Source organism: Spodoptera frugiperda, chromosome 28 (assembly GCF_023101765.2).
Source record: "Spodoptera frugiperda isolate SF20-4 chromosome 28, AGI-APGP_CSIRO_Sfru_2.0, whole genome shotgun sequence".
Lineage (NCBI taxonomy): Eukaryota > Metazoa > Arthropoda > Insecta > Lepidoptera > Noctuidae > Spodoptera > Spodoptera frugiperda.
This window is the reverse complement of record NC_064239.1, coordinates 3,277,665-3,291,311: the sequence shown is the minus strand read 5'-3', so window position 1 is coordinate 3,291,311 and position 13,647 is coordinate 3,277,665. Positions and strand designations below refer to the sequence as shown.

General features: G+C 34.7%; 1 protein-coding gene across 1 annotated transcript in view; it reads left to right on the top strand.

The window, feature by feature from the left end:
- The window catches only part of LOC118265156 (uncharacterized), a 96,605-nt gene that overhangs the window by 22,216 nt on the left and 60,742 nt on the right, over positions 1–13,647 (top strand). The gene's annotated exons all lie outside the window — the stretch shown is intronic.

Below are 13,647 nucleotides of genomic sequence, written 5' to 3'. Positions count from 1 at the left end.
AGACATATATATAAGTTTTTAAATGACTAACACTAGTATTAGAACTTGAAACGGGATATTTACCATGTTTTTCATGTTACCATTAAGATTAAAAATAACAATGTTACATGATAACTTAGCCAGCCTTAAACTAATGAATATTCTTTAAAGTTAGATACAAGATGCTAGTTTCATGCTAAAGAAATTTAAATTAAAAAAAGGAAATCAATTATAAAATTAACTACGGCGATGTCGCGCTGCCTACGTCGCTACGTAGCCTAGACGTCGACGTCGCCACGTCTGCGCACGCTGCTCATGATGAAGATTTCCTCTATGACTCAAAACTAGTAGAGCATTTCTCCATTAATTTACATGATTTTTAGTTAATTTAGTATGTCTCACGATAGTTATTATAAAAATATATAAACTACTTATCTACTACTAAAATTAGCTTCCAACAAGTACTTAATAAAAAAATCAAGATAATCTTCCTTCTTAATATCTAGCTAAGCCCTTTCCAGGAGCACTATATAATGAAGGCAGTTAGGTCTATTAATAACACTCAGAGCTAATTCCAACTCAATTACCTAATACACTAGTAATCTACTAGTTCTGCAGTTGTATTTCCCCATATTACAACATTAATGGGAGCTTATTGCGAACGGACGGGAGTATTATTTGTATATCGATATATTAAGCGTGAGAGTTAAATGTGTGTTTGTAGGTAAATTGTGCTGAAACGGCTGAACAGATAGTGATTAGATAATAATATGGTGGGAAGTATAATTATATAGATTTTAATGATCGAGATAATAATAATTGTAATGGTGCCATCAGCAATAAACGGCTTTCGCGCCTCAGATTTTACTTCGAATTTTTATTTGAACTCGAAGATAGAACCTACTATTCTCGAATTCATTTAAAAAACGGTACAAGCTCCGACAGTTCATAATATGTATGACAATGAGAATCAAACAATAATAAAATCAAAACTAGAGCGATGCTTTGTAACTTTATCATGTTCTATAAATATTATAGGCAAATGACAAAACACGCGTGTAGATAACTTTAACCTTTTATGTATAAGTGGACAACACGCCATATTTTTCAAATCCCAGATGAATTTGCAAATAAAATTTGTTATAAAAGACGAGGTTAATGAACTGGTTTGTTCTAGGTTTGGTTACAGTACACGAGTTTAATTATTATTAGCCTAATACTTAACTGTAATATTTTAACTATATTATTCATATTTTTATAGCAAACTGTATTGTTGCTCAGTGATATATTTATTTAAGAGTTGGATATACATGTAAAAAAGTAGTGGATCGGGAAAAAAATTAGATTAATATCAGTAGCACATGATTACAAGGAATTTAGTATAAAAGGTCAAACTAACAAAGATTTAGTTTATATGGTTATACAAGAATCGAAATATTAAAACCAGACTAAAGCATTTTCCTACTATTATTAAAAACATCCCGACTGACGGGTTTCCGGGACTCTGGCTCGAAGAGGAGGAGCAGGAACTTGGTGGTTTTCAGTCAGTAAGAGTTTGACTCTCCTTCTCTCCTTACCCAAGACAGGAGACTTCATGGATGATTACCGCCCTTCAAAACAAAAACAAACATAAAAGAAAATATACTATTCCTTACAACAGATACAAAACTAAAACCATATAATACCTGGCATTAGGAAAAACTGAAACAACTATCCGTCCTTCGTAATACTAATCTTCGGTAAAACTTTAATTTCCCAAAAATCTAACTACAAGTAACTTAGAAGGACAAACACGACAACATTGCTAATGTGTTCACGTTTACCGATACCACCAAACTTGACACTCACGTACGACGGCATATCAAACTATACCCACCAATATAAATGGACCTTGATTTTTATATCCGATCTATAGAAAAAGAGCTCAAGTTACAATAGTTTATAATCTTACAATTGTTCAATACAAATTGACCTCAATTTTTATATCCAATGTATATAAAAAGAGGTCAAGTTTTATTGGACTATATATTCTTACTTGCTGTCACACGTTCGTTAATGCAAACTTTACTTTGCTTCTAATAAAATGTATTTGTTCATCTCTCTCAGTTAGTTCTTTTACTTTCTGCGTACTGTAATGTTCATTTGTGTTGGTAATTAAATCGAAAGGTATCAACAATTCATGTTTGGTATCAATATTATGAGTATTATCAATCATTTTGTTTCAATTTTATAATATTTTTGTATTCAAAAACATTTCAGTCATTTAAGTCGCCCCTGCCTGACGAAAGACACTTCGGGCATTGTAAGTGCGGGTCTGTATACGGCGGGCAAGAGTAACTCGCTGTCCGACCAGAACCAGACCCGTGCGTGTGCCGCGTTGCATTCCGTGCGCTCCGGTTCCGGGGCTCCGGCTCGAAAAGCAGGAGTAGGAACAGAGTGGTTATTTTTTGTCAGTAATAGTCTGACTCTCCCCCTCGTCTCGCCCAAGGCGGAAGAAGTCACTGAATGACTTTACTCCCTCAAAAAAGGCATAAATAATAAGGTTCTACGTAAATAAACCAAACACAAAGAAAAGCATTGCTCTAAAGAACAAAGAACATTCGAATAAGAGAAATAGGAATTAAATCTCCATCGCTCTTTAAATATTAATTACACCTTCACTCTCTCTCAATTTCAAATTCATTTCCAACACAATATTACCGACCTTTTAAAATATTTATATTTCGTTTATCCGTGTTAAACGTTAAAATCAATCAAAAAAAAGGAAACGTGAAAAAAAAAGAAAATTTGATATATTATTCATAATATGACAGTTCCGTTCATATCTTCCCTGCAAAATTATTCTCACTCATTTATTCATTCTTATTTATATTGCGATCCAGAATAGATTTTGACCTTTAAGTTTATTCTGATATATTTATTATTTTTGAGAGTGGTTTGGGAAATTGAGCCTTATTACCTTGTCACATGAGATTACGTATGTTTGAACTGGGCTTGCAAAGTAAAGCCGTAATGAAAATAACTTTCTCTTAAGGAGTATTTTAATTATTAATGTTTATAAAGACTGGGGAAGGCGATATTTTTCCTTGAAAATAGTGTCATTGGTCCTACGAGAGCAAACCTTTACCCGCTTAAACTTTATTGGAGACACAAATAGATTTATGGTATATAACGACTCATGTTTAAGTTTAAATAGTATACCGACTAAGGCCAAGTGCTTTTTTTGAGAGAGGAAAATCATCTAATGACACCTTTCGCCTTGGGCGAGGCGAGAGGAGATGTCAGAATCTTACTCGAAACAACTCATCGTGTCAAATCACAAAGCCAATAGTACAAACATCTCCCAAAAAAGAGAAACTACGCAGCACCAAATTCCAAGTAAAAACGAACGACTTTATACTCTACCAAATAGGCACTATTCCGCTGCCTAGAATACAAAATGTGGGACTCAGACTTTAAAAATCCATTAAAACTTTCGTGTATCCAGGCTCACATTTCCAGTGTTTCTTCTTGCGGAGACTAATGAGACAGGTGTATAATTAAATAGGTATTATCATTTAGTAGCAGGCTCGACTACCTCCGCGCATGCTCTTTGGTTAGTATCTATACCTAGGTAACTATTCAGGCATGTCCTTAAAGTTTTACAAACAAACCTTTTAGGCATTATATAGTTTGTAGTTGGCCGTATGTTTCCGAGCAGTTTTGAGTTGGATGGATAAATGTATTTTGGGTTGTTACGATTTAGATTTAAATGCTGATTACTTAGATAAATCGAATCAAAGTGGGAGCAAATACGTCATTTCTACGTATAAAACGTGACATCACACGATATTTCAAATCAATATGTCTTCGAAAGTATTTGTTTCCGTAAGAAAATAAAAAAGTGTGTCTAATAATAAATTTCTCAATAAATATGTTTGTTTTGTTATAACTAGACATACTAAATATGTTTGTCTCCAAACCTGTACAAAAATACACTACTTAAAATTAGTTTAGGACTTAGGAAAGCAGAAGAATCCGAATTAATTATTGAACTTTTATAGCCTTACAAATGAAACGATTTTTTCTCTTTTATGGGAAAACTTTGGAACATTGATTAAGTTTTTAAAACTATGAGCGAAGTCTAATGCTCCAGTTACAGTTACTATGAGCAAAGTCTAGTGCAAAATGATGTTTATTAATTTTATAAGGATGAATAACTTTCGAGTGGGCTCATGGATAAGAGTCCTATTGTGACTTGAAACTATAGCTTTTCTCAGTCAGTTACGTTAGTAAACCATTATTTTTAAATAATTTATAAACTAAAATTATGTATTTTGTGTATACTTAAAATAAATAATAATAAGAACTATGACTGAAATAATGACAACTTAAAACCACCTAAAAAGAAATAAAAACTAACTTAAAGCGTCGAAAACATAATCCTCATCAGAGTCCTGAGGTTGGGTGCCCAAAAGACTGGCAGCATTGCCACGTTGAATAGCAATGCTTAACCTGTGACCAAGGTAGTAGCCAGCCTGTCGGTTAACTGAAGTGTCAACCATCCTCTTTACAATATCCTTGAAAAGCAATAAATAATTTATTGAAGACATTCCCAATACCAGATTAAAATCACCACAAAACAAGATTCCTAATTTATAATCCAACTATCTAATTTAATTTTCCTACCAAAACCAAAATTATGTTAATCTTCATTTCACGTTTTACAACACAATTTACCTATTTCAAGATGGTGGATGCTGCTGAGCTAATTACTTACGCAACAGGAAACTTCCGAACATTATCGAATTCCGAGTTCTTGTGTGTTCACACTAGAAGTTTGTGGGCGGGGTGGTGATAAAATTACGCTCAATTTATGCTAGAAGACCAGCCATTTGCAACACCCGCTCTGCCTTCAAGGAGGTATTTTGCAGAATCTCTGTCATAATAATGTCTTAAGTATTTAAAGTAGTTCGAAAATGATTTTTGTACTTGCATAAATAGGTACTGACTTCTTGATCCTTGTGAAGCTTTTAGTTTCACGAAGATCAATCATTTTGGGTGTTTTGTTTATATTTACATTGAAGAACTGCTTCAATGGTCATTCGGTAGTGTGACGACCAAACTCGAGTGTTGCTGTTGCTGATTCGGTTCGAATTGGGATATTTATTGATAAGTTTTACGATCATTGGATTCTCTCGTCTAGTCGCACTACGCAATTGGTTATTATATTATGAGCTATTTGCACATCGCACTGGTTCTGTATCTTTTTAAAAATTGATCTTACTGCTCTACACAGATACATTTAATGATTATTTTAACTATTCCTTAGTGACGATTTTGTTCGGAAAACAATTGCTAAGGACTTGGTTAAGTAACCATCAAATGACTCTGAGTGTGGCGGTTAAAATTAATCACAAATAAAAATATATTATGATCCTTTAAAACTTTACTTACTTCTGCTGGTACTGTGAAAAAATCTTAACCATTAATTTATATAAAATATGAAAACTACCGCAATACCTGTTGCCAGAGAAGCGGGACAAAGTTTGAGCCAGTTTGTTCCACTCTTTGACGTTAGAGATTAAAATTTTGCGCATTATACTTCAAAGTTATGCTCAAAGGATTGGACAATTAATTATTGTAAGCTCATCGATTTGACGTCCGTTCATCTTACAATATGAGTTTGTTGGGAGTTTCTTTGTGAAGTATTACGCCTTCTTTGTTTTAGTAGTAGCAAATGCTTTTGAAATTACTCATTTTGCTCACAGCTGCGACAGCATTAACCGATTTAATCCGATCTGTATCATACTACAATGTAATATTATAAATGTGAAAGTTTGTTTGTTTGGATATTAAGATCTTTGTCAGTAAATTACGCTTAAACTACTGAACGGATTTTGATGAAATTTGGTATACTGATGAGATGGGGTATTAACAGGCTTGACCCATGGGAACGCGGGCAAAGCTGCTGGCTAGTGATATATTATTCCTTAAACTTGATCTTTACAAAGAAAGTAAAAAAAAAAACATCAAACAAGAAATTATACTTAAAAAACAATCTTCAAAGCAAGTCTTGTATTTATAAGACGGTAAGGATAATAATCCAATATTTACGTGGCTTCAATGCAGATAACAGGATTGCTGGTCCAGTTATTGGGGTATGATAACACAAACAATCGGTCATAATCCCTCGAAAGGGTCCCCACTTTGTGTATTAAATCAAAATTCTAAACTACTCCTTGTACTGTTAGGATAGAAACATAAAATCGAACCAGATCTCTGTTGGTTAAATGGTTGCAAGAGCGACTGCCAAATACCAGTGTCCTTAGTACTAGTTTGCTTTACGTTCAAAGTAATCAAAACAGTGCATTCGGTACTCTGATTGGCCAGCTCGAATAAACCATCCAATCAAAGCGCCAAACGCGCTCTTATTTCGATTACATTTAACTCGTACTAAGAGCACAGGTTCAGGTGAGATCAATTTAAATGATATTGGCGTGTAAAAACACTAACAAATCACATTAATTTTATAAAGGCTACGGCTAAGTAAAGCTATGGCATACGGGTCGTAGTAAAGCAGTAGACGGGTCTCCTGATAATAAGCAATCGGTGCGGTCATGGTCTTTGGTCTGGAATAAATATCTAGATACCAATGGTTAGATATTTTATTGTAAAAGGCCACAGTATAGGTAAAACACATATGAGGATACATAAAGTCTAAACGCTTACCCCTACATCTACGAGTATATCAGTTCAAACTATTTCGAACCTAAAAGGGAATCACTCTAACCTTTGACGTTTCACTCAAAAAAAAAAAACACTTTGAGGTAACCGAATCCTCTACGGACATAAAGTACATCGACCTCCTTTCTGAATTTTGTGTGGAACCAACATATTGACTTTTATTATCTTTTATTTTTTACTGAAATGTTGGTTAGTACCTAATACTCGATATCGAGTGTTTAGTAAGTACGAGTATTTTTATTACTATTTAAATATGTGATAGAAATGTTAATAATATCATGGCCTTTAATTAATTTTATTAAATCGTGCCCATTCGTGCCGAAGCATGGCATGGGCTCGACCGGAGTGATACCACGGCCTCACAGAAAACCGACGTGAAACAACTTGCGTTGTGTTTCGTTCTATGAGTGAGATTTCTGGAGGTTAACCCCCATTCCCAATTCCGCAATAACTCTTCAATTCCTAAACTCCAAAAGCCCCAAAAGGCTCAAACGTCTGGTGTTTAAAAGTGTCAAGGGCGGCGGCGATTGCTTACCATCAGGTGATCCGTCTGCTCCTATACCGTATTGCATAAAAAAATCAAAAGATTCACTTATCACCCACTACAGAATTGAAAAATCGCTGAAATCACAAATTCAATGAACCCACACGACACACACACAAGTCAATAAATATCAATTTGAATTTAAAACAATGCACGGTAGACGAAAATAAAATACGAGTATATCAACATGTAAATTTTATTGTAGAGAGAGGTAGGTACGTAAATTTTATATAAAAACTTTTCACTGAAAGCAGGATGCAGCCTCCTACACTAGAACAATCCAATTTCCGTCACACATTCTGCTTACGGAATAAACAATGCATGGAATATCTTTAGCCAAGAAATATCATCTTCAAAAATATATCCATTAGAACTTGCATAATATGTATGTAGTTGTTATAATGTCAGGTTTTCATAATATGAAACTTAGTAAGACTTAGTGAAACTTAGTAAGTGTCATTAGATATTATTTGGCTATTATACTATGGGCATTTATCGGGTTATACGAAAATTTCTCGGTAGTAGTATGGAGCCTAGAATTGTGCCCAGTATATGGCTAAAGGGTCACCTTCTATTACATGGGACTTATAACAAAAATTGTGAAAAGTGGGTGTACATTATACGTACCACTACGGGGATAAAGATGCGTGTCGATACAGTACGATATAGTGATTAATTTAATGTTTTAATCAGAGTTTCCTTAAACTTTTATAACTTGCAAATATGACCTAATAGTTCAAATAACTAATAAACTTGCAAGCGATAACTAATCTTTAATTTTCACCTTGAGTTGTTGGTAGGCACATAGACAAAGCATACACACATAAATAATTCTCAAATGAGATAACATAGCAACAAATCCGAAAACATTACAACACAGAAATAACAAAACGAATTACAATAATAGGAATTATATCCGTACTTCATTATTTTCTTGAAGAAACAAACACCTAATTACACACACATAACCTATCGTTACAAGGTTGACCTTGAAATATATATTTGTAATAGACTGTCACTAGTGTAACACTTCAGAAACGTATATTTATTTATGTTCGACATAGGGTAAGTGCACCTGTTCAAGTCATAGAATTATTTTAGGGATCGCCCTTTAATGTTCCGAATTACATGGATTTATAACACAAATGGTAAAAATTACATTGTATAGTGGCATTACGTGTCGTAATGTGCACCTCTGCCTACCCCTTCGGAGATAAAAGGCGTGACGTTGCGACCACCATATTAGTAATAGTTCGTTTCTTTGATTTTATACATATCATGACATTTTCAGTATCTGACATAATCATGGCGTTCCTTAAGATAGGTGGACTCGAACAGGCGTCCTTACTCGAAGTTATTATTTAATGAGTTCAGTTACCTAGTAATCTATTGTTTATTCTGAAGAATTTGGTTTGCTAGTTATAAAAGACTTTTGAATAAAGTATAAGTAATTACATAGCTTTATAATTTATATGTAGGTATGTTGTATTATAACGCCCACGCCTATCTTTTGTAGTTTTATTTTTAACAATATAAATCTAGGTCGTTACCAGGCCTTTTTAAAATGAACTAATTTTATATTTTACCTACTGAATGTTACCATTACTAGATATGTAAGAAGGAGAAAACTAACTAGTTGAGTATAGCTTATCATTCAAAATGCCAGTTAAGATGGCCAACTGCGATCGGTATAAAATATTGATCTCAACCCAGTTGGGAAAGAAGAAAGTTTACTTTGACCTCGTAAAGATCAAAACACACTTACCGAGCATAGCGTTGTTTCGAATTGTGACTACCGCTAGCTGCCAGCCTGCTTACAGTGCGGTGCTCATACGGTGCAAGCTCGCAATCAGCGCGCGACGTTGTTTCGCTTGCGCCTGGCGGGCGGCTCGCTGTCGGCGAGCAGTAAGCACGTAGCCCGCGGACGAATCAACTACAATTCAAGAAGATCGCGTGTTGGCCCCTCGCCGTTGGCTTTTTGGTATTGAGGTGTTGACGATACACAAGTTAAGCAGTAGACAGGGGACAACATTCTTCGGAATTAATAATCTCAATGGCCAACAGCAGTTACAATATTACCATATATTCTTATTTACATTGTAATAAGTAAATACACGTTTTATATGTCATAGCACATACCAATAACAAGACTATAACTTGCATAGTCCAGTCATAGTCAACAAATAACGTTGTTGATACAACCTGACAAAGTGGGTCAGAGTGTAGCGTACAAACATACATTTTGTATCTTTTTATAGATATATGAATTCATGTTACTGAATATTCATGTAACGAACGAAAACATGATATTGTTTGGTTTCAAAGTATTTGTTAAACTCACGTACGATATTCGAGAGATGATTTGCCTTCGAAACTTTTAAAATCAATGTTTTGTTTTGTTTTGTGTTTTTGGTTGGAGTTTAGTTGTTGTTTAACATAACATAATGGTATATTAACTAAGTACAGAGTTTGTTTTAATCCCTCATAGAGGCTATTATTGGGTAGGCAATTATACTTGCAAATATGTATAGGAATAATGAGTAAAGTTCCCTAATAAAAGGAGGATCTTCCGACCAGGTGATCGTACCTGACGGGCTTTCTGCCCAACTGCTGTTCACTGGGATTTTCTATCTTTGTTTATTCGCATTAAAATTTCATATAAGCGATGTAGGATTTATGACGTCATCCGTTGATTTGTTCATCGATCGTCTATGTGCGACTTCTGTCATCTGTCGCCACAGATTTGATGATAGGTTTATTTTGTCCTGGCTCCAGAAATAAACCTATTTAAAGAATATGTCTTGTATACAAACAAAACAGTTAGAGAACGCAACTTTTTAAGTAACATGCATTTGTCATCATTTCTCTTACGTAACACACTTTTTGTAGTTATTTATAGTAGTCCCATGACTTTGACATGGACACCATTTTTATCAACTAATTTTATTTTCATTCCTCTCCTGCCATCATGACATTTCCAACTTTCTTACATTTTTCACCAATTCCCAGCGCGTCTAGAACTTTCTATTTTATTACACCGAAGTTATCAGCTCTCTCAGCAGTATCTACGGAATAAAGTGTTAATATTTTGAACAAAAGTTAATCTGGGGATTTTACTCTGTTTAAAAACCTTATTGTCCCCATCCCCATTTCAATTAGAGTGAAAAGATACTGTGACCGGGTTTTAATTGTCCGCCCCAGTCAAGGAAATTGGGTGGCTATTATAGAAGAAGGTTTTGTGTGCAAGGGATGACATTTGCTCGCTTAATTATTTTTTTTAATTATAAATGAACCCCTGTTTGTATGGGAATTTAATTTTGGTTGGAGGAAAATTGTGTGGGTAACATCTTTTGTTTTTGTTTGTTTCTTTTGAAATAGGGAGATTTTCTGTTTCGTAAGCAGTTAGCATGTCTTATAGATACACAGAAGATATGCAACGAAAATTTAACAATATCTAACTAAAAAATGTTCTTTCTGTCTCATTATGTTTCAGAATGACCAGCAAAATTGGAATACATACAAACCTTTTAATTAGATTATATATATTTTTTATAATAACTATATCAGGAGACATACTAAACTAACTAAAAATCACGGTTTACTCACCTAAATTAATGGAGAAAAGCTCTACTAATTTCGGATCACATCATTCATCATGAGCAGCGTCGTCTAACCAGTAGGCTGCGCGACGTCGCCGCATCTGCGCACGCTGCTCATGATGAAGAGTCCTTCTGTGACTCGAAACTAGTAGAGCTTTTCTCCACTAATTCACGTGAATAATCTATGTTGTTTTTGTGTCTAGATTATATTTTTATCAAAATCAATAAAAGGTTCAGAGATATAACCAATCATTATTTTAACAAGCACCAATACTATAAGCCAATCCTAAAACAAAACAGGGCTCAATACAAACACAGCATACAACACTTTTACACGGCACAGAATCTCAGAGTAAAACTACAGCAACTTCGAAGGCTCTTTGTGTCAGTCTCACTGACAGTAATTAGATTTTCCGAATTACTTCAGTGGAAGACTAAAAGTTCTCGAAGGCCGCAGGTGGGGGTATACTTTAAAAGTTTATTTTCGTTTCCAAGATTCTAATGGAGACAAGGACCTGTCTAACAATATGCTGGAAATGTTCGACAGATTTTAGATTTTGTTCCGTGATTGTAGTGATCAGTTTTTGATTTGAACTTTGGGCTAATGCGCTAAAGGTTCGTTTTGGTATGTTATTTGGTTTTTAGAAATAATGTATATAGTTAAGAGCTATCTATGTTTCTTTTAATATAGTTTTTGCTCTAGCTGAATGTCAATGAGTGCAATTAATTTTTAACGCAACGTGGCGTTGCGTTAAAAAATAGCCTTTTATCTCCCAAGAGGTACGGCACTTAATGCCGCTTTACAATGTACACCCACGTTTTACCATTTGTATTAAAAATCCTATGTAATTGGGGATGACCTTATTGCCATAACAATATACTGGGCACAATTCCAGAATCTGTGCTACTACTGAGAAATTTTCGAAAATCCAAAAGATGCTCAGTAATACTTTCCCGACAATGGAATCGAACTGTCTGGCAGTAGCATTTGCCACCACTCGACCAACGAGGCAGTTAATTATTTATTAATTTCACAACAAAATAACATATTAAATCAATTCAATGTTTAGTTTTGCCGACATAATTACATTACAGCATTTAGTTAACATCGAAACAAGTAATCACACGAATATACAGATTCAAACGTCATATTTGATCAAAAACTAATCAATTACGTGTTACATGCACAGCATACGTTGTTGTTTTGTTTTTGAATATCCCCCCCCCCCCATATATGTCGTATCATGTCATTTACGCTGCGTCAACCCCAATAATGTAATCTAACGTGAGATTTGACGTTAGCATATTTATTCATTTCGAAAAACATGACATGACAAGTCTGTTTCACATGCACATTTATTTTTGCTTGTTTAACACCGTATTTGTTATTCTTTAGTGAATCAAAGTGTCTTCAAAGCCCGAGTGAATAGGTAGCTTATGGGCAGACGTGCTCCGCCGTAGGCCGCATCATCACTTACCATCAGGCGAGATAGCGGCCAAACGTCGGCCCAATTAACATAAAAAAAAATCAAGGCTCTAAGATGTGGATGATAGTATATACATATAAAACTAAGAATTTGGCCTAGTCTCTAGCGACTGCCAGCGGCTTCGCCCGCGTTCCTGGGATAAAAAGTATCCTATGTGTTATTCCAGAGCACAATTTATCCCTGTTCCAAATTACATCCCGATCCCTTCCTATTCCTAGGTATTCCTCTAGGTCGAGCAAAATTTGACGAGGCATTTTTCGGATTTTCAAAAATTTCTCAGTAGTGAACTTTAACACGGAGTCTGGAATTGTGCCCAGTATATGGCAATAGGCTCACCTTCTATTACATAGGACTCATATATGAAGTTTCTTGCTCGTTCTTCTCCATTCGAAACAACACTTTAGAACGAGCGCCGAGCCTCACTGACGGACAGACTGACGGACAATTTAATTTGACGTTTCAAAAGTGCCTGATTTAGGATTAATTGAAATAAATGCTTTGACTTTGACTTTATGACACAAATGGTGAAAATAAAGTAGCATTACATGCTGTAATGTGCACATCTGTCTACACCTTCAAAACTAAGTCACAACTAAGTATTGCATTATAATATGTACCGTGCATTAATGGTATGTAGTAAAGTATTATTGTAAGGATATTTTTATTCCTCATGATTATTATTTTAAAGTTTCGATTCAAGTGGAGCTTGTTCGGCCATCTTGCGGCTAGGCACGTAATGAGCGCGCGGCTCTCAGCTACTCCTTGTTCCTGCCATTTCACAAACTTGAGCAAATCTGAATAAATGTGTGGGTAAAAGGTCGTTAGCTTTTAGATTTCTTATTTCCTCCCGAGTACCTGTAGGATTATTATTTAAGTAATAAATAATAAATGACGAATGATTTGTTATTTAGACGTGGGAATGTTACTTAAATAAGATTAGGTGCTATTTATGTTTTTCAATTGTCCAAGATCTGTCAATAACGTAAAGCCATACACGATTTAACCATAATTATTATGTTTAATATCATTGGATATTTTGTACGCACTTTTAATATAAAGTATATGCAATTATCATCTCTAAACAACATTGTTACAATGCTTAGTTTCCCATACACAAACACGTACATATAGATCTGAACAATCGCACTAAGACTAGTGTTTACAGCTTGAAATCCATTTCATACACACTCATTAGTCGGTCCAAACATAGATGGAGTCGGCAGCTTAGCTTTAGAAACTAGTTAACGCTGTTATATTGGCATGCAAGTACAAGTTGCAATGCTGTCTACAAGGATGCAGACAAATAGAATAG